Below are 25,106 nucleotides of genomic sequence, written 5' to 3' on the forward strand. Positions count from 1 at the left end.
GTGCCTGAGGCTCCGTGTCTCCCCGTGGGTGGCCTCGCTTCAGGCCCTGCTTTCGGCAGGGCAAGCTGCTGCTGGTGACCAGCCCCACGGCCTGGGACTGCCCTGACACCGCCTGAGGGGCGGTGCTGGGGCTGCTGGTCTCAGCACGCAGCAGTGGCACGCGGTTGAGCCGGATGCGTTTTCCTTTCTGGCTGCCCGAGTCTTGTGCTTGCTGTCTCCATGAACGGCGACGAGCCTGGTCCGGCCTGGCATGTCCGGAGAGGCAGCTGCCGCTCTCTGCGTCTGCCTCTGCCCGGTGACACGGTGTGCATTGGGGAGAGAGAGAGAGGGCAGGGGGAGTGAGCACCTTGTAGAGCTCAGGAAATGTCCCTGCAGCATTGTCCCCAAGGCCCTGCTGGCTGGCTAAAGGGCAGGGGAAGTGCCGGTGCCCACAGCCCAGCCTGGCTCCTCTGGCCCATGAGAGGAGGGCCTCTACTCTGGGGTGATTCTGTGGATCTCCTGTTTCCCCTTTCTGCTGCTCTTGGCCGCTCCCCCTCTGCCATCTGTGGGGAGGGAGACTTGGCTCTCACCTCGCTCCTTGCCAGGGGGACGCTTCTTAGCAGCGTTCTGCTGCACCATTGTGGGTACGGAGGAATGCCTGGACGGTCTGTGCCACAGCACTGCCGGCCTTTCTCCTCCTGACAAAGCCTTCCAATCCTTCCTTGAGTGAAGAGAGATGTCTCAGAGACACCAAAACTCGCTCAGCAGCCTTGGGCAAGCTCCCTCTCGGGATCCTGTCCTCAGCTCTGAGTGCAATGTTGATGTACAGCAACGGTTATACCTCAGGCCTCCCTGGAGATGTGCCCGTGACCTCACAATCGGTGAGTTCTGCGTGCCCCACTCCCCTCACTTGGGGACGGTGTCCTTGTGGGTGCTGGCTGGGACTTTGTCCATGTCAGGCATGGCTGTGGTGGGAAGAGGAGAAATGGGAACAGGTCCATCAACAGGTTTATGGGCTTGAGTAGGCTCAGGTCTTACTACAGGTCATCAGTGATGATTGTTCCCCCCACCACAGCACCCAGGGGACCTTGTAAAGTCTGAAGACTTTGCTTATTTTTAGGCCTCTCATGTTAAAAGAATTCCATGCTGGGCCTGTGTTACATAATTTTCTCAAAAAAATTGTCCAGTTAGACCAAGCTGAAAAGTAGTTCTTTTACTGTGGTAGGTTTAGGAAGGAACACAGATGTCGACTAAAAATCAGTCATTCCTAAGAAAGCGGAACTGTCATTATCAAAGAATTATGGATGTTGAATAGCTTAAATGTACAAAATAACATGAAACTAAAGTTGAAGCAGGTTATTACTTACAGTCTAATTCAGAGCCCCTTGAAGTATGTCAAAAAGAAGCTTTGACTTCAGTGCTCTTTGCATCTGACTTAATTCCACAAATTGGAAACAATGTTTTGGTCAAGCTTTTTTTAATTTTTTTTAACAATTTAATATATGTCAAAAACTCCTAAGGTTCACTACATTTGCCTATGGAGTATTTTTGATTTCCAGTGTTTTCTTATTCCCATGTTGGGTTGTTGTTGCTGGGTTTTTTGCCTTTTTTTAAATTTTATTTTCCAGTCTAAAATAAAAATCTGCTGTATTTAAGTTTTTGATCCTGTATGATAATGAAGACTAAACTATCCCATTTCAGTTACTTTTCAAAATAAATATGTGGATGAAAGTAGGTAAAATCTACTTAACAATATGATTATATTCACATGAGGGTCTGAAAAAAATAAGTACTTTTTTCTTATCTGTTAGCTCACATAATTAGTTGTTAGAGCACTCTTGGAAAAAGAGCTATGGGAGTAAAAGCAGTGGAGCTAAAAAAGTGCAGCTAATGTAAGGCAATGGTTGTAGTGCAAAGATGCCAGAGAATATAATAAAAAATATCTGTTGTGATCTAAATTTAGCATTATTAGAGTCTGGGGAAAACTATGGCTGAGAAGTCATTAGGGCAAGAACAAAGGTTAGTGCTGCAGAGAAGAGAGCTGATGCCAAGCTGAAGACACTGTTATTTACAGATGATTCAGATCTGCCTATCAGTTCAGAAAATTGCCCTCTAAAAATGGAAACCATCATCATATTAAACTTCACATGGAAACAAGAACCACAGCATGTGGACTGGCCTTTCTCCTCGTGTTGTCTATGTATAAATATCTATTTAGCAGTGGGCAACTGGGCTGCCTCTGTGTGGTGGGGATGATGGGGTAGTAGTTTGTGGAAGGTAGCTGGGACAAACTTTAGGAGAGGTAAAGGACAAGTACCCACAGCCAAAGAATATGGTCAATGAAACACTTGTGGTTTTGTCATGAAGAGTAAATTTTAAGGAATTAAACACTTGTGGTTTTACCATGAAGAGTAAATTTTCTTAGTGTAAAGTCATCTTTTTATCATAGACTGTTGAATTTTAAGCAGTGTATGTGGCTGTAATGCAGCTCTCAACGTCAAAATTTTGGAAAATTTCAGAGTATGGTATGTCTTTAGGTCCATGGTTTTCATGTGCCTTCACTTGCTATGAGGGGTTTATCCAAACCCCAGGTTCAGATAGTATCCAGCTTGTTCCAGATGTCCTGCACTTTTGTTTCATGGGCACATAGATAATAAAAAAGTTATCAGTTTCTTTATGCCTTTTAACTGTTGTTGTTAGCCAAGGACATGGTGTACATTTTTGTGAAAGCATTTTAAAACCAGATGAAATTGTTTTTAATTCAGAGGTTTTTCAGAAATATTTTCAATGATACACATTATAGCATACAATCAGTGCACTGGAATTTGGATTAACTTAAATAAGATCAAGTGAATATATCAGCAATCTTCCACAAAATAATTAAGAAGTAACTGTGTACTGCATATGACTTTTAAATATCTTTAAATATCTGATGACTATTGCAATTGTGTTGTGGTGCAGGGTTCATTTGGTTTCTTCCGTTTCCCCCTAAAGTTATAACGGTTCGGTCCTAGGGTTCCCCCCCCCCACCCCCCCTGGCAGCCCCTCCTTTTGAGAGTGTCAGTTTTTTGTCTCCACCCCTGTTCCCCTGGTTACCCTCTGTCAATCCCTCCCTGAGTTCCTGTCCATCAGCCACTGTCCCTTTCCCTATTTCCAGAAAGTTCTCCCCTCCTCGGTGGGTGACTGGATCGGGAACAAGGGTCCCTCCCTGTCGCATTCCCTATTGGCGAGCCGGCATATTTGTCACGAGTTTGTTCCCTCCCAAGTTCTCTCTCATTGGTTGAAATGTTCTATGTTCCGTCCCTTTCTAATCGGCTGTACCCCTGCCTCGTGGTCCCGACTCGGCTGGCGTTCCCTGGAGACATTAAAGCACTCTGGACTTTGCCCTGATTCGGGTCCCTCTTTTCTACTTCGCCTTCTTGCTGATCACTGCTGCCTCCTGCTGAGGCGCTGCCCGGACGCCCCCGGCGCATCTGGGCAGTGCCCCCCCGGCTGTCAGTTGCTGTGCCACAGCTCGGCCGGTGCAGCCTCCTCCCCCGCCCGGGGGAGTAGAGAAAAAACCTCGGACAGCAACTCGGCACAATTGTACTTCAACTCGGATGAAACTTTGACAGATTTCAGTGCATGTTTTGCTTTTTTTTTTGATCTGGGCCAGAACTGTAGAGAAATGGAAGTCTGACCATGTGTGCACTTTGTGTGGAATGTATTGAGTGGTTGCAAACTTGTTTGAAGTCGTTGTTTTGGGGAACTAAATATATTTTTTTCCGTGTGTGTGAAAGTTACAGAAGAGTTACTGTCTAACACATAAAAATTCAAAGCTAGCCCTATAAATGGGTAAGAAATCACATGTCTCTCACAGCTTTCAAGAAGTGAACCTTTCTTTGGAAAAAGAGAACCAACAATAAGCTGTGCTTTTTATTAAAATTTCTTTTTATTTAATATCTCTCTCCATGTTTGTATACAATGTGTATAATTTAGTGGATTTTGTGGTCAAAACAATTGATATTGCCCCTATTTTCCTGCAGGTTTCTCTAAATATATATCCTCTTCAATGATTTTTTCCCTTTTAATAATCTTTATTTATGGTTCACATGAAAAACCAGCCACTGGGGAGTTGGGAACATGGTTTTTATTGTCTGGATGTTGTCAGTGATGGTGCACGGAAGCATAAAGGATCTTGAATTTTGTAAACCAAGGTAATTGTGCAGGAATCTTGATAACAAATTCTTGTTTTGACTAGTAAAGGATAGGTTATTAAATTCATCGTTGTAGTATCTAAAGCTTGCTCCAAAATGGGGTAATTTTTCATCTAAGGACCACTTTGAAGTACACTCTGCATGTTTTTTTTGAAGCATCCCTTAACAACAGAAAGTTACAGCTGGGATGATGTTTCACTGCTTTTTAAATAGATCCTCTATGCAAAACCTGAGGGCTGTAGTTGAGCTGAGCCCTGTTTTGCTTGGAACTTTTTTGCCCCCACAATTTCCCACAAAGTGAAGGTGGAGAAATTACTAACTTTTACTAAGAAAGATAATAGGTCTAATGGGCTCTTGTATATTATGGATTGATCAGTATACTCAAGCTGTAAAATTTTTGTATGAAAAATTAACAAGGACAGAACCTGTAGTCTGGACTCTGGAGGATACCGAACGGTTCCAAGACTTAAAGGCTCGATTGACGAAAACCCCAGTTTTGAGTCTGCCTAATTGAAGAAAACCATTTGATCTGTTTGTTAATGTTAATGAATGGATAGCATATGGAGTGATAACCCAAGGCTGGGGGGGAAGCAGGAAGCTGGTGGCTTATCTGTCAAAATTATTGGATGCGGTTGCAAGAGGGTGGCCAGCCTCTATTCAAGCTGTGGCAGCCACAGCTACCTTATTAGAAGACACTCCAAATCCTACATTAAATGGAAGGATTTCAGTACACACATCCCATTATTTGAGGACAGTGTTAAGCCAAAAACTCCTCAGTGGCTAACACACAGCTGAATCCTGAGGTATGAAATAACCCTGATGAATGTCAAGAATCTAGAGACTGTCACCTCAAAAGCTTGAAACCCTGCTCAATTCTTAACCGGGGAACCAAAAATGGAAAATTTAGATCATAATTGTATAGAGCTAATTGAGATGCAAACAAATGTAAGAGAAGAGCTAGAAGAAGACCCCTTACCATATGGAAGGATCCAGTATATAGATGGATCCTCCCAAACAGTAATGGGAAAATGGGCATCAGGATACGCCATTATTGAAGCAGAGGAAAACAAAGAAAAAGGGAAATTACCCTCAAATTGCTCTGCACAAACTGCGAGGTATATGCCCTAAAGAGAGGTTTTGATTTATTAGATGATATAGGGACAATCTACATGGATTCTCAATATGCCTTTGGGATAGCTCATACCTTTGGAAAAATCTGGCCAGAGAGGGCATACCTTAACTCAAAGGGGAAAAATCTGGCACATGAAAGTCTGATAGGGAAGCACTTGAATCCCTCAGAGGACCAAAAGAAATTGCCACAGTCCATATTAAAGGCTACTAAAAAGGGGATACCCCTGAAATCCAAGGAAACATATTAGCAGACCGGGCAGCCAAAAAAGCAGCCTTTGAAATGCTGGACTCAGTCATAGTCCTAAGGGTAAAAAAAGACCAGGGGAAAATAAAGGAAGAGGGGGTTCCAGTTTTCAAGGACAAGGAGCTAAAAGAAATAGAGCAAATGGGAGCAGTAAAAACAGGGGATGGAAAGTACTGGACCCCAGATGGATGATAAATATTCAACTGAATAATAACCAGGAAAGTGATGGAAGAGATATACCAATTAACTCACTGGGGAACACAATGAATATATGATCATTTCCTAAAATATTGCATGGGGACAGGAATATATGAAATGGCCAGATCCATCACAGGAGAATGTCTAACCTGCCAAAAAGTCAACAAAAAGGTAATGTGAAAAACAACTCCAGGAGGGAGGAAATTAGCCATAAGACCTTTCCAGAGTATTCAGGTTGATTTTACTGAATTTACTCCAGCCCCAGGGTATAAACACCTATTGGTCATACTTAACCACCTAACCCACTGGGTTGAAGTGTTCCCCACAAGAAACTCAAACTGTGACAAAAGTTCTCTTGGAAGAAATTCTTCTGAGATATGGGCTAGTAAATCTTACTGATTTGGACTGTGGCCCCCACTTTACATCCAGTGTTCTGCAACAAGTCATCAGGGCCCTGGGAATAAAGTGGGAGTTACACACCCCTTGGCACTCTCAGAGTTCTGGGAAGGGCGAGAGGGTGAATCAAACCTTAAAGCATATCTTAACAAAATTGGTCTTAGAAACCCAATAGAACTGGGTCAAATGTTTACATCTAGCCCTATTACAAATAAGAACAAGAGCCAGAACAGATCTAGGGGTCTCTCCTTATGAAATGCTGCTTGGGCTGCCTTTCTTGCTTACCCTGTACAGTACCTGGGAACATCTAGAAGGGGGCATGACAATGCAAAAATACTTAGAAACAGTAACAGCAACCCTGGAAGAACTAAGGGAAAAGGGACACCTTCCCCAAACTTCCCCACTGAACTGTAAAATACGTAGTATTAACCCAGGAGACTGGGTATTGATTAAATCATGGAAAACCTCTCCACTCACTGCTCGCTTTGAGGGCCCCTTCCAGGTGCTGCTTACAACAAACACCGCAGGAAGAACAAAGGAGCGGGGGTGAACACATGCAAGTCCAGTGAAGGGTCCAGTACAACCCCCAAATGAGGCAAGCAAATGGACTATAGGCAGCAGAGACAATAAAGACTTGAAATTGGTCCTGAGGAAAACAGCAAAAGAAGCGCAACCCTGAACACAACCCCCCACGGGAAGCATCTACATTGTTATCCTTAAATCCTTAAAGCTTGTTAATGTTTGTTATAGTACAAGGTCAAGTTTTGTTCAGCTAAGAATGACAATCAAAATAAGATCTCAGTTTCTGGTACTGTTCCATAGAGCACTCTCCTTGCAACCCTAATTGGGACCAAATTGAAGAAAGGGAGTCAGTACAATAAAGGTCATGGCAGAATGTCTCCAGAAGAAGGGAAAACCAGAAGTGGGAGGCAAGACTGGATTGGGAACTACCTCCAGGAAATACTCTCTGGGCACCGAGAAAACCCCTGTGGTTCGAGAGGTGAGGAGGCCAGCCCGTACCAGACTCCCACTGGTAGCAATGCTACTACTCACCCACTTTGGAGGAAGTGGAGGAAACACTTGTGAGAAGTGTTACTGTCCCTTGTATAGAGGAGATACAGTACGTGTACTCATCAGAGTACACACAGACATGAATCCCAAATGCATCGATCACTCCCAGTTAACAACCTGTAAAGAAGAAAATAAACTATATGGGCTGGCTAAAAATATTGCAAACCCAAGCCAGAGGATGTCAGGAGAGTGCCCTGTGAAAGAAAGATGGGTATGCTTTGAACAAGGAAGTGAAACCACAAGGAAAGTGATACATTCAAAGAGAAAGAAGTGCAATTGAAAAGACAAAGGGATAGAGAGGGACAAATATACAGAAATAATCTTTTTTATCAATATGGTACAAAAGAATTTAATTTGACTCATTGTTGAGTGTGCAGGGGGACACACTTAAGTGAAATTTGGCCATGGGACAGTATCAGTTTAGGTCCCCTAGACATTTTTAAATGGATTACATCAAGAAAAAGCACAGTGGTACCCAAAAGAAGGGAAGGTGAGTGGAAGCTTAAATCAACAACAACAGAGGAAGAGTTCAATAACATTAAAAAGTGTGTGCTGGATTGGCACGGCTAACAAATCAGCCATGGCATTGCCTTCTGCTAAAAAATCTGGAAGAGAAGAATGTGAGCGAATGTGCATTACAAAGTAAAGTTCTTGTTGAATGGAAAGAAGTAGGATTAACTTTTTAAGCAAACCGTATAACTGATCATCAGAAACTTCTTTCAGCAGAGATCCTTCTGCTCTTTCCACCACACCTGCAACCACCACCACCACACCTGTAAATTGAATCCGTTACTAAATTAAAAGGAAATGTGAATTTTGAAAAGACCCGTACAACTGCTGCTAACTCTGTAATCTGTGCAGAACCATCTACTTCCTCGGTATCTGATTCCCATTTTTTTGTCTCTGAATTTTGCCAAGCAATCACAGACCTTTTAGACTTCCCAGAACCGTCTGTAAAAAATGTGATTGCCTCGAGGGGTGCATTACTTCTTAAAGGCTTATGAATTAATTTTAAAGATGAACTTAATAGCTCATGTTTGGGACAATTGACTGAAATTTTTCCTGCAAAATTTTCCAAAGCAAATTGCATGACTTCTGAATTTTGAATTAACCATTCTAAATAGATGGATGTGACAGGCAGAAAGATTTCTGCAAAATCTTTTCCTGCAAGTGAAAGCATTCAAGATCTAGCCTTGATAATCAATTGTGAAATAATTTCAGGGCAAGTTGTTATAGTTTTACCCAATTGACGCGATAGGAAAACCCACTCTAAGATTATCAGATGGTCCTTCTTCTCTAGATCCCACTGGAATATCAAACCATGAAGCTGTGGACTCTCTCCTAGAACTGCAAACAAAAAAGACAGGTTAGGATTATACCGATGAGCCTGACGTGACTGGATGGCTCTCATCACTTTGTCCAAAGCATTTTGAGCTTCTTTGTTGAATTCTCGCGGTGAGTTTAAAGCTGTGTCTCCTCTCAACAAGTCTGCCAGAGGAGCCAAGTCCTGATTTGAAAGGCCTAGTAGTGGACGAAGCCAGTTCAGAGTCCCCACGAGCTGCTGCACTTCATTCCATTTCTTTGGATTTGTCCTTAGCTGGAGTGGCTGCGGGGTTACCGTTTGTTCTGTCATCCTGTATCCTAAATATTTCCAGGGAGGAAGTGTCTGTATTTTTTCCTTTGCTACAGCGAGTCCTGCTTTCTCCACTGCTGAGATGACCTGATCTGTTGTCTCCTGCATTGATGCTTGGTCCTTGGCTGCTACTAAAATATCTTCCATGTAATGTAATATGAGAGAATTTGGATATTGTGCACGAACTGAGGAAAGTATTTTTGCAACATACCACTGGCATATACTCGGGGAATTTCTCATTCCTTCTGGTAGAGAAAGCCAATGATATCTTTTCAAGGGTGCTTGCTGATTTATGGATAGGATGGAAAATGCAAATCTTGGTGCATCATCTGGATGCAAAGGAATATTGAAAAAACAGTCTTTTAAATCAATAACAGACAGCTTCCAATCTTTTGGAACCATAACAGGAGAGGGTAAACCTGGTTGTAAAGAACCCATTTCTTGAATCACTTCATTAACTTTTCTGAGATCCTGCAACAACCTCCACTTCCCACTGTTTGGCTTTTTGATTACATAAACTGGGGTGTTCCAGGGACTAGAAGTTGGAGTTAAGTGACCTTTGTTTAACTGTTCCTGTACCAACTGCTCTAAAGCAGCAAGTTTCTCTTTGGGTAAGGGCCACTGGCTGACCCAGACGGGTGTATTAGATATCCATGTCAGTTTTAAAGTGTTATGTCCATCAACAGCTTTTGTTAAAATCCAGTTTCTAACCTCACACCCCATTGCGACAAAATGCCCCGGCCCCAAAGGACAAAATCAGCTCCTACAATGAATGGTCTTGTGGTGGCAACACGACCTGCAGGCCCCTCAAATGTGCCTGAGTGGGAGCTTCGAGAGCTCTCACAGTGACCACCAATAGCTGTCAGCTGATCCAGCGCAGGCACCGTGGCCCAGTCCTGTGGCCATTCCGGTGCCAGATGCCGTCTGCTCCGGGATCTGTCAGGCCACTGAGGGTGATGGCTGCCCGAGGGGCTGCAGCACACAGGTGAGCTGAGGCCGCCCGCGGCTGATGAGCCTGGTCCAGGCCATGGCAGCTGTGCTGTTCTGGGACTCTGGTAGGAGGAAAGCTTGTGCTGTGGTCAGTCCTTTGGGTAAAAAGCATGGAGGGTCTGGACACAAAGCCAACACTGTAATTTCCTGTGAACAGGTGACAGAGAGCACAGCTGGAATGACATAAAAACCTTCTGCATGGGATCTGCTCACTCCCACGATGAGGAACTGACGTGGTTGTGGTTCAGGCCCCAGCTGTCCTGTGGGCACTGTGTGAGCAATGGCATTGGTCAGCACCACTGGCTGGGCTGGGGACAGCTCCAGTCTGGCACCTGGGGACATTGTGGTCGGCAGTCCTGCACAGACGTGCTGCAGCTCTGACCGTGGTGGCCTGTGGTGCTCTCTGCCCCTGGTGCAGGGTTCCTGTGTCATGGCAGCCACTGCCCCGTGCCGGGCTGCACGTTTCCCGGCAGATGGCACGGACAGCCCTGTGCTGGGTGACAGCTGTTAGCACGTGACAGAAACCTCTGCATCCACTGTTTCTGGGCAGTGGCCTTCTGCGGGCCCCAGGACATCCCCTTTGAAATGACCTCTCTGGCCACACGAATGGCACGTGTCCCTTGGAGTCTGCTGGTTTTCAATTGCACCTCTGAATGCTCTTAGAGCCTCTGCTAGGGCTTGTGTTTGCATTTCTGCTGCTTTTTCCTGCTGCTTTGGGGTGTTTTCCTGAGCTGCTGTGATGGCACTGGCCAGCACCTCTGCCTGCATGGCTGCTGCAGGCTCAGGGGTGCCCAGGCGGTTCAAGCATCCACGAGCTGGGTCAGGCTGGGCTCAGGACCCTGTGGCAATGCACCTAATACTTTTTTGCAGCTCGGGTTTGCATTAGAAATTGCGAGCCATTTTAATAACTCTTGTCTGGCTCCGTCTATTGGAATTTGCTTTTCTAATGCCATTTTCAAACAGTCCAAAAACTTAATATAAGGCTCATCTATTCTGTGTTTTATTTCTGTGAAATCTAGTTCTGGTTTGTTGCCATCAGGAACCTGTAACAAAGCTGTTTTTGCTGCTTCTTTGATATCCTGTAATACTTGTTAATTGAGAGTCCGGGCTTGTGTTTGAGGATCTGTATGAGCTCCTTCACCTGAGAGCTGATCTATAGTCAAATTTGCAGTGGCTGGAGTTCCTGCATAACCTCCTAAAAGGTCATTTAACAAACGTTTCCATGCCAGTTCCCACAGAGAAAATTCCATTGGGGACAGCAGGGATGTGCAAAGCTGCTTTAAATTGTGTGGAGTAAATACATTTGCTGTAAAGGTGGCTTGTAAAAGACTACTGAAATATGCAGAATCGCTACCATACAAACGAGAGGCTCTGCAAATCTCTTTTAACTCAGCAAAACTGATCTGCTGCCAGCTCCCTCTCGGTGCAGGACCTGCTGTGCACCTCACAGGAAAAACTTTTAACTTTGATGCAATTCCCCACTCTCCTTCCTGAACTGCATCCTTTCTTATCCTCTGCCAGGTATCTGTGACTCCTTGTGTGTTAAACTCTTCCTTAGATTATTTGGAATTACATTGTGGAGCATAGGAATAATTTGTTTCTTGTTCCGGCAAGGTGTCTGACATGGGCGCCGCCATCTTGGACAGGGTGACTTCCGGGCATCACATCCGGTTCCCACGCTCGGCGGGGAGGGGGCGTGCCCTCCGGGCTGTGGGCGGGGAGCAGGGGCGGGGACACCACCCAGGCTCCGCCCACAAAAGGGGCGTGTCCCTGCTCTGATGGGCAGGAGCTCAGGGAGGAGCCACGCAGGGACTGCTGGGAGCCCGAGGAGGAGGGTGAGCCACGCCCACGAAGGGCGGGGCTGGGCCGGGGCCATCATGGCGTCTGCCATGAACTCCTCTGTTCTCAGAGTGGACACAATCGGCTCGGCTTTTTTCCATTGTACTGCCAAAATTCACCGATTTCGAGCGCCAAAGGCAGCTTTTCAGAGGGAATACAGAGGACTTAGGTATGGCAGGGATTGTGAAAGATGTGGTTTGCAGAGGAGCCTGGCCAGTGCTGGTCTGCTCCCCTCTCTCCCAGGACGGGGGTGGGGAAGGGGGAGGGCAGCTGGCCTGGCCACCTCCCGGCCACTCCTCCGGGGTTTCTGGTTCTCGACTGGATTAAGGGAAGGCTTCTGGGTCCCCTCAGAACTCCTCTTTCTCCTCTCCTCCCGGTCCTGCTTTTGCTGCCTGCATTCTGCCCTGTCCCTGATCTTTGCTTGCTTGTGTGCATTCTTTGCTTGCTTTGCACTTTCCATTGTTACAAATTTTAAGACTGTCCTGAATATTGGACGCAGCTTTAAGTTGGACTTCTTATTCTTTTCCATGTTACGTAATTTCAGTCCGACCGAATCCCAGAAGTCTGGATCGAGTTTCTGAGACATGTCTGAATTTGGGAACTCTGTTAAGACCCATTTTACAAGCTTTTTAAGCTGTTTGTTGTCAAACTGAATATCTTGAATTTCTAACTTATAATTGAAATATGAAAAAAAATGCTGCTCAGCTAAAGACAACCGATTTCCCATGGTGGCACTCACCAGAGTTTTCCAGTTGTCCTTCTTGGTATGAAATTCTTCCCAGGTCCTGGGTCACAACAGTGACAAATCAGCTGAGCTGAGCGACAGAGTCCTCTGAGGCTGCGGTGCTGCTCCAGTCCCGTCTCCGATTACAGCCTCCTCTTCACCAGTATGAGGCTTTGATTCGAGATTCCCTCTCAATCTCAAATCCCTTCTTCTGGGTTTTCTATTTTAAAGGGACAAAAAACTCAGGTGCAGGCCTGCTCCCTCAAAAACACAAATACCAAGTAAAAATGTCCTATTTTGATGGAGGTAATCAAAAAATCCCTAGACCATCTTCCTCAATAGGAGAAATACTGTCCGGGCGCCACGTGCTGGGTTCTTTTTTCTGGGGCCAGGTGTTATAAACCTTCAAAAAGGGAACCCAGCACACCCAAGGATAGCTCAGCTATTACCTTTGGAGGCAAATAATGAGCAGGATGGCTTCTGCTGCAGTGTTAGAAACAAAAAGGTTTAATAAAAGGCAAAATAACAAACAGAAAAATCCGATGCAGGTACAGCAGTCTGCCACTGGTATAAACACCTTCACAAAAGCCCTTTGGTTCTTTTGTCCTCCCCTTTTCTACCTGATGGGTCAGGCGGGACTTTTTGGCTTCTATCCAGTTAGGTGACCCAGAGTTTTTACTGAAGCCTCTGGGGTCCTTTGAGGTGGCTTGTCACCTGATCTTTGGGAGAAACTTCTGGGCTTCATTCCTTTTTTGGGGGATAAAGGTTAGCTTTGCCACTCTGTAATTAGGGGGCACTCTCCTACATTCCTACATCCAAGGATGTTTCACAGGGCCTGAAAAGAGTCTGGAGTGTGACCAGGAGCCAGCCCAGAGCTCCCCAGGCTGCTGTGCAGCTTTGGCTTTATCCATTCACGTCCGACTCCCACAAACTTACCCGACCCCATTGCAGTGCCCAGTTCCCTGAGGCAGAAGGGGACTCCAGCACACCATGGAGATGAGTCTGATCTCTGCTCCCTTCTAGATGAGGTGTCTGGGAAGGCTTCTCCATTAGCTTGGCTGCATAAAGTGTTGGTCCTATCTGAGCCACCGTCAGGTATGTTCTCAGTGTGCCACCAAGGAATAATTGTTGTGAACCTGGCAGGAATCAGGTGACAGAAGCTTCTGTGGCTCTTGTGTTCCAGGTGTGTCTGCAGGGAGGACTTGTCTAGCTGCTTTGCTGATTCCTACACAAAAGCCCAGCTCCCATGGCAGGGGTGAGTAGTGTGTCCCTGATGACCCCACAGGCTGAGCCCTGCTTTTCTGGGATCCGTTCCTGGGAAATGGAACTCTGTTGCTCTAAGGTCCTCCGAGGGGAAAGAACAAAGCTACAGGACACCAGAAACCCCATGAGCCATCCAAAAACATGAGGCAAATGCTGAAAGAATTGCTGCAGGGAGGAGGACAAGGTGGGTGCATTTCCTTCATGCTTCCCCTGGGACTCAGCAGCCGGGGCCTTTGGCTGCACATCTGGACACGCCGTGCCCGGCACAGCGGGAAGGGATCCATGGCAGCCTCGCTGCCCCGCTGCTGCTTTCACGCCCTGCAGGGCTGTTTCCCAGGCTGACCTGGCTGCAGCTTCTGCCCAGCCTCTGCAGGAAGGCATTTGGCATCAGCTGACAGGGAGCCCAAACTGCACCACGAGCCAGAGATCCCCTGAAATTTCATAGTCTCCAGGATGATCACTAAGGGCGGGTGTTATCATGAAAGTGGACCCTGGCCTACCCAGAAAATTGTGTGGATTCCTGATCCTTAACCATGAATTTCACAAGTACTGGCTGCTGAAGGCACCACCTCCCCAGTGGGGAACAGCCCCACCTGATCCAGCCGTCCCTCTTCCTTTCTCCAGAAGTGGATGGAGAGGCTGGGCAGAAGGCGGCGTTTACCAGAGGAAGCAGTGGCTCCATGACAGCCTCTGCTGTAGGACTGGAGGCGATGCCAGGCACAGGCCCAGGAGGTAATTGCTGTGCCTCTGGGCCTGAGCCCTGCTGAGGCTTGAGCTGCTCTCTCTGCTGCCTGGAAGTGAGGGCACAACCCAGAGGAATTATCCCGAGCAGGCTCAGGGCACTGAGCAGTCCTGCTGGGGTCCCTCTATGGGAGACATGTCCTGAAACCTGGGAGTGACTGCACGGGGTGCCCATGGTGGGGAAAGGACAGAGGGGCAGAGCAAGGCTCCAGCGTGTCCTGAGAGGGCCTGGCTGGGTCCCCTTGGGCTGTGGGAGCTGTTCCGTGGGCAGATGGAGGAAGGGTGGCTGGGAGGACAGGCAGGAGGGAGTTTGCGAGGGATACTTGCAGCACTGCCTGCTGCAGTTCTCCCCAGGGATTCAAGGAGCATTTTCCTTGTGCGACTGAGAGAACCCCCACGGGCCCTGGGCTGCTCCAAGCACCTCTCCAGGGATGTTGCACAGGGCCTGCAAAGAGGATGGGGATTGACCATGAGCCTGCCCAGAGCTCCCCAGGCCCCTGAGCAGCTTTGGCCTTGTCCATTCACATCTGGCTCCCATGGCCTTACCTGACCTATATGCAGTGCCCAGTTCCCTGAGGCAGAAGGGGATCCCAGCACATCATGGAAATGGTTCTGATCTTTGCAAACTTCTAGGTTGGGAACAAGACATGGATTATCTGGGAAACCTGCTGGATTATGGCTTGAGACTCATGGGAAATCCTGGAGGCAAGTGCTCAATGTACCTTTCCTGAGAGAATACGCAGTGAGCAGGTGTCAAGAGCTCATACATTTGCCCTTTCACTTAAGATCATCTGAAGGTTGATGGAATATGGAAAATTTCCTCTGCTCCCTTCTGGAGCCCTGAGGGATCCCACAGGATCACTGTTAGTGGGAGGAAGGAGCATTTAGCTGTCCATCTTCCTCCTGTGCAATGCCCATGTGTCCTTCCATGTGTTCTGTGCAGCCACAGAGAAGAGCAGAGAGGGAAGGGGCTGGGCCCAGGGCTGTGCCCCAGGGCTGAGCCTTGTGGGCAGCCTGAGGATCTCCTGCAGTGCCACAGGAGCTCTTCTGTCCTGCCTTTCTTTGCAGCTGAACCTGCTGGTGAAGGTGGTGCAGCTTCCCAACCCACATCCAGGACTGAGCCTCTGGGAGATGCTGAGGGTAGGTCAAGGCCTTTCCCCTGGGAGAGCTGCCAGATCAGAGCCCAAAGCTGGGCCAGGGGGGCATCGCTGCAGGTGCCAGCACAGAACCATGCACGTGTGTGCCCTCGCCCTGCGCGATCCCCTCACCGCTCCTGCGGCTCAGGCATGGCAGCTGTTTGGAAACAGGGGAGCCCTGACCCTGCCCTGAAAGCCAAGACATTTTCTGAAACCTATCCCCATGTTTAACACGCATGACATCCTGAAGATGCCGGCACCCAAATCAGGAAGTCTTCCATCTAATCCAACTGTCCTTTTTCCTGTCTGAAGTGATGGGCCAAACATCTGTGCAGAAGGAGGCACATCCTGGAGGAAGCATTTCCCCATGGGTAGCCCCTGCTGCAGGAAGGAAGGCGATGCCAGACATGGGCACAGGCACAGCAGGTAATTGCTGTGCCGGGCTCAGCCCTGGCTGGGGCTGTGTGGCAGCAGCTCTTCCCCCAGGGCCTGCCCTTGCCCGGCCCGGCAGCAGCCAAAGCTGGTGGCGCCTCGGCTTCCAGGCCTCTGGAACTCGTTCAGAGCCCCGGGGAAACGGGACTGCTGCAGCAACGTCCCTGGCGCTGCAGCTGCTGCGGAGCTGGCCCTGAGTGCCCAGAGGCCCAAGGCACAGGAGCAGCCCCGAGCGGGAGCCCTGCCGCCAGCCCAGGGCCAGAGCCAGCCCTGGCTCCCGACTGGGCAGGGGCTGCACTGGGTCCTGACAGGGCCTGAGCCTGTTCCCTGGGGCTGGGGAAGCTGTCACGGGGCAGGGAGGGCCAGGGCTTGCAGTGGCTGCTCAGGGATGGCTTTGGCCCCTGTCCCTGGCAGCAGCCACTGCCCAAGCAGCTGCGCTGCCCCCGGGCTCTCCTCCCGGCCTGCTGGGCTTTGTTGGCTGGCACAGCCTGTGCCAAGGGCCGGCAAGGTGCCTGCAGGCCCCAGCTCTGGGGGAAACAGAGAATGTCCTGCCCATATCCACCGTGCTGCCAGCTCAGCAGTGCAGCACAGCAGGGGCTCACACTCCCCATTGCTCCCACAGATGCAGCCAGCACCACAACACGTCTTCCCCATGCCCAGGAAGGCCTCGGAAGTGTCTTCTATATGGGAACAGGCTGCTGGGCAGGGTTAATGGCAGCCCTGCTTCTGTTGGACCTTACTCTCATATTGTTCTGTGTCAGAATCTGGTGTAACTGGAAGAAGAAATGGTGAGTGGTCATCTTTCCCTGAAAGAGTTTCTTTTGAAAGTCTAATGTAGACAGTAAGCATTCCCACTGAGGCTGCATTGGTGCTGTGGCCAGTCCATGGTTGTCCAAATAACTCTGCTGAGGGTTCTGCTGCTGCCCAGTGCTTCCATTGGCCTCTCAATTGCTGGGCCTTGTCCTGGGGGCCCACTGGGGCAGCAGTCAGTGCTGGCTCCCACTGAGGCTGCCTGGCCAAGAGCAGCCCCAGGGGCACGCGGCAGAGGCAGAGGGAGGTGGGGAGGAGAAAGAGCAGGGCCGAGGTTGCCCTTGAAAGGCAGAGGCGCTCTGGGGCCCGCTCCTGGCCAGGGACCCTGCCCAGAGCCGTGCCCTGCTGGCCGGGGCCTTGAGGGGCAGCTGTCCAGCTGGGCCCAGCTGTGCCAGCAGCTCCAGCCGTGCTGGGGAGCCTTGCCAGCTCTGGGCCCTGCTGTGCACGAGGCTCCCTGTGTGCCACTGGCAGCTGGGGCCTCAGCCACCTCCTCTCTCCACAGGAGCACCTCTGGACAGGAGTTTAAAGACGGTGGCTGCACCTCACTCCCAGACAGTTTGAGCTGCTCCTCTGGCCGTCATAAGGGCCTGGACAGCCCTCTCACCTGTTCTGTGAAGGGAACCCAAGAACAGCCATCTACAAGGAAACCTCCTACTACCCTGTAGATCCCACTGCCACCTGCTCTCCCCATGGGTCTCCCCAAGATGACTTCATCCCTTTTTTGATCTCCCTGCATCCCATCCCAGCCAATTCTCAAGTTCTTCTGGAGACCCCAGGCCCAGCTGAGCACACTCCAGTCCCTCCTGAGACCAACACATCCCTTCCTCTGCCCCTCAGCTCCCTGGCCTTGCCCTCTAAACAACACTGGAGTTAAGCCCTGCTGCCCCGCCAGGGTAGGCGATGGCCCCTTCTTCTCTTGCACTACAGAGATGGAGCTGTCACCCCAGTGTCTGGAGGTAGCAGCAGCAAAGCCCACCCGGCAGCAGAACTGGCTGAGCTCCGTGCCCAGGGGCAGCTGGGAATGGCCATGGTGTGGGCAGGCAGGAGCCAGGCAGGGGCTGCTGTGCCCAGCGGCGGGGCCCCGAGGGGATGGGGGAGCCCGGGGGCAGGCAGCAGCATGGGGCTCCTGAGAACAAGTGACACTATTTTTCTTTGTTTTTCATTTTTAGAAATTTGACTTTTGAAAAAATATTTTAAAATTTATTTACTGTAGAGAGACATCCCTAAATATTTATTCCCGAGTAGTGTAGTAGTTAAGGACTTTACAAAATAGTATTAAAATCCTGAAAAGGCAAACCTATTTTTTCTTCACTTTTAATTTTTAGAAATATTTAGAAATATTTTTTGTAGAGACATATCACCAAAATATTCATCCCTTTTTCCAGAATACATTTGTATTTTTAAAGTAGTTTTACAGTTCTGGAAAGTTTTTTACACTTATACAATAAAAAATAAAATGGCATTTCTGTGGTAATCTTTACTCTGTGAAGAACTAAGACACCCTAAGACACCCAGCCTGATGCTTAAGCAAAGATCTTTTCCCACGGGAACTTTGTACCTAGTCACAACCAAGTGACGTAAAACCATTTCCCAGATATTTCCAGGGATTCTTGACCAGCTCAACTCTTAGTCTTCAGAGGCAAACCTTGAGCACAGTGGGAATCTTTTCAAGTCACCATCTTTGTTTGCTTGTGCAAGAACTGCCTCAGTTCCAGAGCAGGGGCTTCTCTCAGCTTCCTGCTGGCTGAGAAACAACAAAGCCCAGCAGGCTCTCCTCCCGGCCTGCTGGGCTTTGTTGGCTGGCACAGCCTGTGCCAAGGGCCAGCAAGGTGCCTGCAGGCCCCAGCTCTGGGGGAAACAGAGAACGTCCTGCCCGTATCCACCGTGCTGCCAGCTCAGCAGTGCAGCACATCACGGGCTCACTCTCCCCACGGATCTTGTAGAGGTTCAAAGCAAGACAGGAACACGTGCCCTGATTCCACTTTGATGAATCTCAATGATATTCTGCTTGCAGGATGGGCACAAGCAGTGCATGATAGGTATAGCAGAGCCTCTGTTCCCTGTGTCTCTTGCCATGGCCTCTTTCACAGTTGTATCTTCCTCCCTTCATATGTCCCGCCAAACACCTAAGGGAGAACTGGACCTCTAATTGCATGGCACATCTCCATGCCCATGCCTGATGTCCCTGTGCCAGCTGCTTTAACAGCTTGTGGCTGTGCAGATGCTGCCTCCAGCCAGACAAGGTCCTCTCCCCCTGAAGGCACCAGCCCTGCTCTCTGGCCCCTACTGAAGGTGGGCAGGGCTTGGCCCAGCTCTTCTCTTGCACTAAAGAGATGGAGCTGTCACCCCAGTGTCCGGGTGGTAGCAGCAGCAAAGCCCAGCCAGGATCAGCACTGGCTGAGTTCCGTGCCCAGGGGCAGCTGGGGATGGCCACGGTGTGGGCAGGCAGGAGCCGGGCAGGGGCTGCTGTGACCAGTGGCGGGTCCCCGGGGAGGATGGGGCAGCCCATGCTGAGCGTCCCTGGGCTGAGGGACCTTTCCTTGCCTGGGACCATCTGGGCCTGGACCTCCTCCAGTGGCATGCCCAGGAAAAGAGGGAAGCCATCAAGCGCCTGTGAGTTACGCAGGGATGGGCTGCAGCTTCCTCCCTCCTTGGTTAGCGGGCGAATTAAGAGAGGCCTCTAGGGTTTGTGGCAAACAGGAGTGGGCAAACAGGGCCCTGGCATGTCTCTGAGGGACAATTCACGAGGCAGTGTGCACAGGCAGGGCAAGCAGGCAGGGTTGCAGGTTTTCTTGTTAGGAAGGTTTACTGTGTGTTGTTTGCAGTGTTTCTGTTGGTTGGGTGGTTTTGGTGTTTCTGGTAGTAGTGGTTTTTACGCAATCGAAAACTGTAGTTAGTACAAGTAACTAGATGGAACCCTCCAAAAAGGATGTGTCTGTCCTGACCCATTCCTGTGCAGAGTGTTTGAGCTTAGCAGTGGTTTCAGGGGGCAGTGAGGAGAAAAGCTGCCTGTGGTGTGAACAGGTGAATGATCTCCTTTCACTGGTGGCCGAGCTTAGGGAGGAAGTTTAAAGACTAAGGAGTATCAGGGAAAGTGAAAGGGAAATAGATTGATGGAGTTCAGCCCTTCCATCCTTACGGAAGGCCCAGCAAGAGTCACAGGACTCCTGTGCTGCACACTGTCAGGCAAGAGAAGGACACCTGTAGATGAAGGGGAGTGGAAATGGTCCCTGAACGGGGAGGTTATGATAAAAATTCCTCCCGACCCCCGTCCCCTAGCCAGGGGCCACTTCAGAATAGGTATGAGCCCCTGGATCTAGAGAGTCAGCCAAATGATTAAGAAGAAAATTATCTGCCCAGAGAGCCTCCCAATTATGATTAATCTGTAACATGGATTGCCACCTCTAACATCAAAAAGGAAAGAAGGGTAATCGTGGTGGGTGATTCCCTTCTGAGGGGAACAGAGGGCCCCATGTCAACCGGACCCACCCCACAGAGAGGTCTGCTGCCTCCCTGGGGCCCAGGTGCAGGATATTCCTCAGGGACTTCCTGGGCTCATTCAGTCCTCTGATTATTATCCACTGTTGAAACTCCAGGCTGGCAGTGATGAGATTGAGAAGAGGAGTGTCAGGACCATTGAAAGGCACTTTAGGGCACAGGGACAAGTGGTTCATAGAACAGGGACACAGGTAGTCTTTTCCTCAGTCCCTTTGCTGGCTGAGAAAAATGGTGAAAGCAATAGGAGAGCTCGTATCATCAACAAGTGGCTCAAGGGTTGGTGTCATTGGCAGAATTTTGGATTCTTTGATCATGGCGCAGCTTTGATGGCACCTGGCCTGCTGGAACCAGATGGGCTCCATCTCTCTGTTCAGGGCAGAAGGTTTTTAGCTGATGAGCTTGCAGAACTTGTTGAGAGGGCTTTAAACTAGGTTTGAAGAGGGAACGGGATGCAGCTGGGCTGTCTGGAAGCAGGCCCAAGGGTGGTAAGCCTGAGTTAGGGATGAAATCAGCAGCCCAGCTGAGGTGCATGGATAGCAGTGCACACAGCATGGGTAACAAACAGCAAGAGCTGGAGGCCATGGTCCAGCAGCAGAGCTGTGATGTCATTGCCATCACAGAAACGTGGTGGCATGCCTCACATGGCTGGAGCACTACACTGGATGGCTACAAGCTCTTCAGGAGAGACAGGAAAGGGAGAAGAGGTGGAGACGTGGGTTTTTTTTATATTAGAGAGGCTTTGGACACCATGGATATTGAAACTAATGATGATGAAGTGGAATGCCTATGGGTGAGCATTAGGGGGAAGGCCAACAAGGCTGACATCCTACTGGGAGTCTGTTATCATCCACCCAACCAGGAAGAAGTGGTGGACATCTCATTCTATAAACAGCTAGAGGATGTTTCAGGATCATCAGCCCTTCTTCTTGTAGGCGACTTCAACTTGTCAGACATCTGCTGGGAACTTAATACAACAGAAAAAAAGCAGCCCAGGAAATTTGTAGAGTGTGTGGAGGACAAGTGTTGGTTGCAGCAGGTGGGCGAGCCCAGCAGGGGAGGGACTATGTTAGATCTGCTGTTTGCAGATAGAGGTGGGCTGGGGGGACATGTGGTGGCTGGAGCCCGCTTGGGGCACAGTGATCATGAAATGATAGAATTTGTTGCATTGCAAGCTGATCTGTAGTCAGCATTAATCAAGTTCTAAGAAGCAGTCCAGCTCAGCTCCATGAACTAGCCTCTGTGTCTGAATGACAGAAGCTCACATGCAGTGGGAACTCTCCTAGGATGCAGACATTGTCTTGGTTCAGAGTCTGGGGGCACACAGATAGACCAATGAGCTGTCTCGGCCCAGGAGATTTGAATGGGCTATAAAAGAACACTCCAGACAATAAACAAGGCTGTTTTTCTGAGGAAACACGAGTGGTCTGTTGTATGTTATGTCTCAGACAGGGGAACACCAATGTATGAAGAATTCTTGGTATTTTGTGAAAACAGGAGGAACATCAATAAGACTTTTACACATGACTTCCAGAGGGCAGACTTTGGCCTGTTTAGGAGACTTCTTCAGAGAGTTCCTTGGTAAGCAGCCCTTAAAAACCAAGGACTCCAGGAAAGGTGGGCATGCTTCAAACCAGAGATCTTGAGGGCACAGGAACAGTCTGTCCCTGGGTGTCAAAGGATGAGTCAATGAGGCAAACGCCCAGCCTGGATGGGCAAGGAGGTTTTGGAGGAATTTAGGAATAAAAAGAGGATGTATCATCTTTGGAAGGAGGGTCAAGTCTCTCAGGAAGTTTTTAAAGGAGCTGCTAGAGCACGTAGGAAAAAAAAAATTAGGGAGGCCAAAGCTCAGTTTGAAATTTAAATGGCGACTTCTGTAAGGGATAATAAAAAAATGTATTTACAAATATATCACCGATAAAAGGAAGGGTAAGACCAACCTTTGTTCTTTGTTTGATGTGGGAGGGAATTTAGGAACTGCAGATGAGGACAAGGCAGAGGCGCTGAACACCTTCTTTGCCTCAGTCTTTAGTAGGAAGATGACTTGTCCTCAGGACAAGTGTCCTGCTGGGCTGGTAGATGGTGTCAGGGAGCAGAATGGGCCCCCTGTTAGCCAAGAGGAGGCAGCCAGAGAACTGCTGAGCTGCTTGGATGTTCCTAAATCTATCGGGCCAGATGGGATCCACCCCAGGGTGATGAGGGAGCTGGCAGATGAGCTGCTGAAGCCGCTCTCCATCATTTATCAGCAGTCCTGGCTCACTGGTGAGGTTCCAGATGACCGGAAGCTTCCCAATGTGACGCCCATGTACAACAAGGGTGGGAAGGAGGATCCTGGTAATTATAGGCCAGTCAGTCAGACCTCAGTACCCACTGAGGTGATGGAACAGTTTATACTGAGTGCCATCACACAGCACTTACAGGATGGCCAGGGTATCAGACCCAGCCAGCAGGGGTTTAGGAGGGGTAGGTCGTGTCCGACCAACCTGATCTCCTTTCACGAGCAAGTGACCTGCCTGGTGGATGCAGGAAAGGCTGTGGATGTGTCTATTTGGACTGCAGAAAGGCCTTTGCACTGTCTTCCACAGCACGCTCCTGGAAAAGCTGCAGCCCAGGGCTTGGAGAGGAACACTCTTTGCTGGGCTCAGAACCAACTGGATGGCTGGCCCAGAGAGGGCTGGTGAACGGTGCTGCACCCAGCTGGCAGCCAGTCACCAGTGGTGTCCCTGCGGGCTCTGTGCTGGGGCCAGCTCTGGTCAATGGTTTTATTGACAACATGGATGAGGGGATTGAGTCTTTCATTAGCAAATCTGCAGACAACACTAAGCTGGGAGAGTGTGTTGATCTGTTGGAAGGTAGGAGGGCTCTGCAGGCAGACCTGGAATGGTTGGAGCAATGGGCAGAGTCCAGTGGGATGAAGCTCAGTAGGTGCAATTGCCCAGTGCTGCACTTTGGCCACAAGAAGCACCTGCAGTGTTCTAGGTTGGGGATAGTGTGGCTGGACAGTGGCCAGGCAGAAAGGGACCTGGGGGCACTGGTCACAGCCAGCTGAACATGAGCCAGCAGTGTGGCCTGGTGGCCAAGGAGGCCAATGGCTCCTGGCCTGTGTCAGGAACAGCGTGGCCAGCAGGAGCAGGGAGGTCATTCTGTGCCTGTACTTGGCACTGGTGAGGCCGCACCTCGAGTGCTGTGTCCAGTTCTGGGCCATCAGTTTGGGAAGGACATTGAGTCGCTCGAGCACATCCAGAGGGGGCAACGAGGATGGTGAGGGGCTGGGAGCACAAGCCCTGGTGAGGAATGACTGAGGGAGCTGGGGGTGTTTACCCTGGAGAAAAGGAGACTCCGAAGTGACCTTATCACTCCACAGCTCCCTGAAGGGTAGTTGTAGTCAGGTGGGGTTGGTTTCTTTCTCCAGACAGCACTGACAGAACCAGAGGACACAGTCTCAAGCTGCATCAAGGGAAATGTAGGTTGGATATTAGGAAAATGTTTTCCACAGAAAGAGTGATAAAATTCTGGAATGGCCTGCCAGGGGAGGTGGTGGAGACACCATCCCTGGATGGGTTTAAAAAAGACTGAATGTGGCACTTGGTGCCATGGTTTAGTTGTGGTGTTGGGACATGGGTTGGAGTGGATGATCTTGAAGGTCTCTTCCAACCTGGTCATTCTGTGAATTCTGTATGAATACTGAGCATCTGCAGGGACACAGCCTGACCAGCAATGTCAGCAGGTGAAAAATAAGTTTTGTGAATGGCCCTTTGATGAAGCAAAACATTTACAATCAGGGCAGTCCATTCATACAGATGGGGGCACACTCTGGGGATACAGCGAAGGCCATGAGGTCACAGAAGGGCTCTGGGGTAACAACAGGCTGAGGTCACAGCAGGCCCTGAGGTCACAGAGGTGCCAGAGGTGCCAGAGCCCCGTGGTTGCACAGCAGCACAAGGAGCCAGCAGTCAGTCCTGGAGCACAACTGTTGCGGCAGCAGCAGCGGTGGCAGCAGCGGTGCTGACATTGGGACAGCGGTGTCGGGACAGCGGTGGCAGCAAGAGCTGTGGGACTGGCAGAGGGCAAGGCACCATGGCCCTTGCTCTGCGCCTCCTGCTCCTGCTCCTCCTGGCCGTGGCCCTGCCTGCCAGGGCTGCCCAGGCTGCTCCGCTGCAAGCGCGACGAGCAGGTGAGCCAGCAGCCTGGCTGCCCTTTCCCGGCACAACGCTCCCTGCTCCCTGGGAAGCGCTGGGGATGGTTTTGCCCAGGGCTTTAGGGAGGGTTTCCTCTGTGGGAGGGAGAGGGTCCCAAGGGGCCCTGGGCAGCCCCATTTCCCTTTCCTCTCCCAGAATGTTACACAGGGCAGGGAAAGAGGGTGGAGAGTGGCCAGGAGCCTGCCCAGAGCTCCCCAGGCCCCTGTGCAGCTTTGGCCATGTCCATTCACAACTGGCTCCCATGGCCTTTCCTTTCCCATTTCCTGTACCCAGCTCCCTGAGGCAGAAGAGGATAAAACTCAGCATGGAAATAGTTATGATCTCTGCTCCCTCTAGATTTGGATGGCAACATAAATTATTTGCAAGTACTGGTGAATGACACTTTAAAGATCTTGGAAAATGCTGGAGGCAAGTTCTGAATTTCTGTTTTATCTGATAGAATAATCAGTGTCAATGTGGCAGGAGCTCATTCATGCCACTTTCCTTAAGGTTCTGTTAGGGTTGAAAGGCTGAAAAATTTGCTCTGCTCCCTTCTGGAGCCCTGAGGGATCCCACAGGATCACTGTCAGTGGGAGGAAGGAGCATTTAGTTGTCAGTCTTCCTCCTGTGTGCAATGCCAGTGTGTCCTT

General features: G+C 49.6%; 1 protein-coding gene and 1 long non-coding RNA gene across 4 annotated transcripts in view; both read left to right on the forward strand.

Annotated features, from left to right (window-relative positions):
• Positions 1-25,106, forward strand: part of LOC135299814 (zinc finger protein 271-like) — a 593,489-nt gene that overhangs the window by 299,906 nt on the left and 268,477 nt on the right. The gene's annotated exons all lie outside the window — the stretch shown is intronic.
• Positions 584-17,755, forward strand: LOC135298391 (uncharacterized). Of its 3 annotated transcripts, none has more exons than XR_010360368.1 (7): positions 584-860; positions 13,585-13,656; positions 13,744-13,848; positions 14,289-14,396; positions 15,039-15,967; positions 16,596-16,761; positions 17,286-17,755. It is a non-coding gene; the product is annotated as an uncharacterized LOC135298391 (long non-coding RNA). The 3 variants fall into 3 exon arrangements; XR_010360367.1 differs by lacking the exon at positions 584-860 and adding an exon at positions 11,717-11,846 and having other exon boundaries at positions 13,425-13,656; XR_010360366.1 differs by lacking the exon at positions 584-860 and adding an exon at positions 11,717-11,846.

This window comes from Passer domesticus, chromosome 4 (genome assembly GCF_036417665.1).
Source record: "Passer domesticus isolate bPasDom1 chromosome 4, bPasDom1.hap1, whole genome shotgun sequence".
Taxonomy (NCBI): domain Eukaryota; kingdom Metazoa; phylum Chordata; class Aves; order Passeriformes; family Passeridae; genus Passer; species Passer domesticus.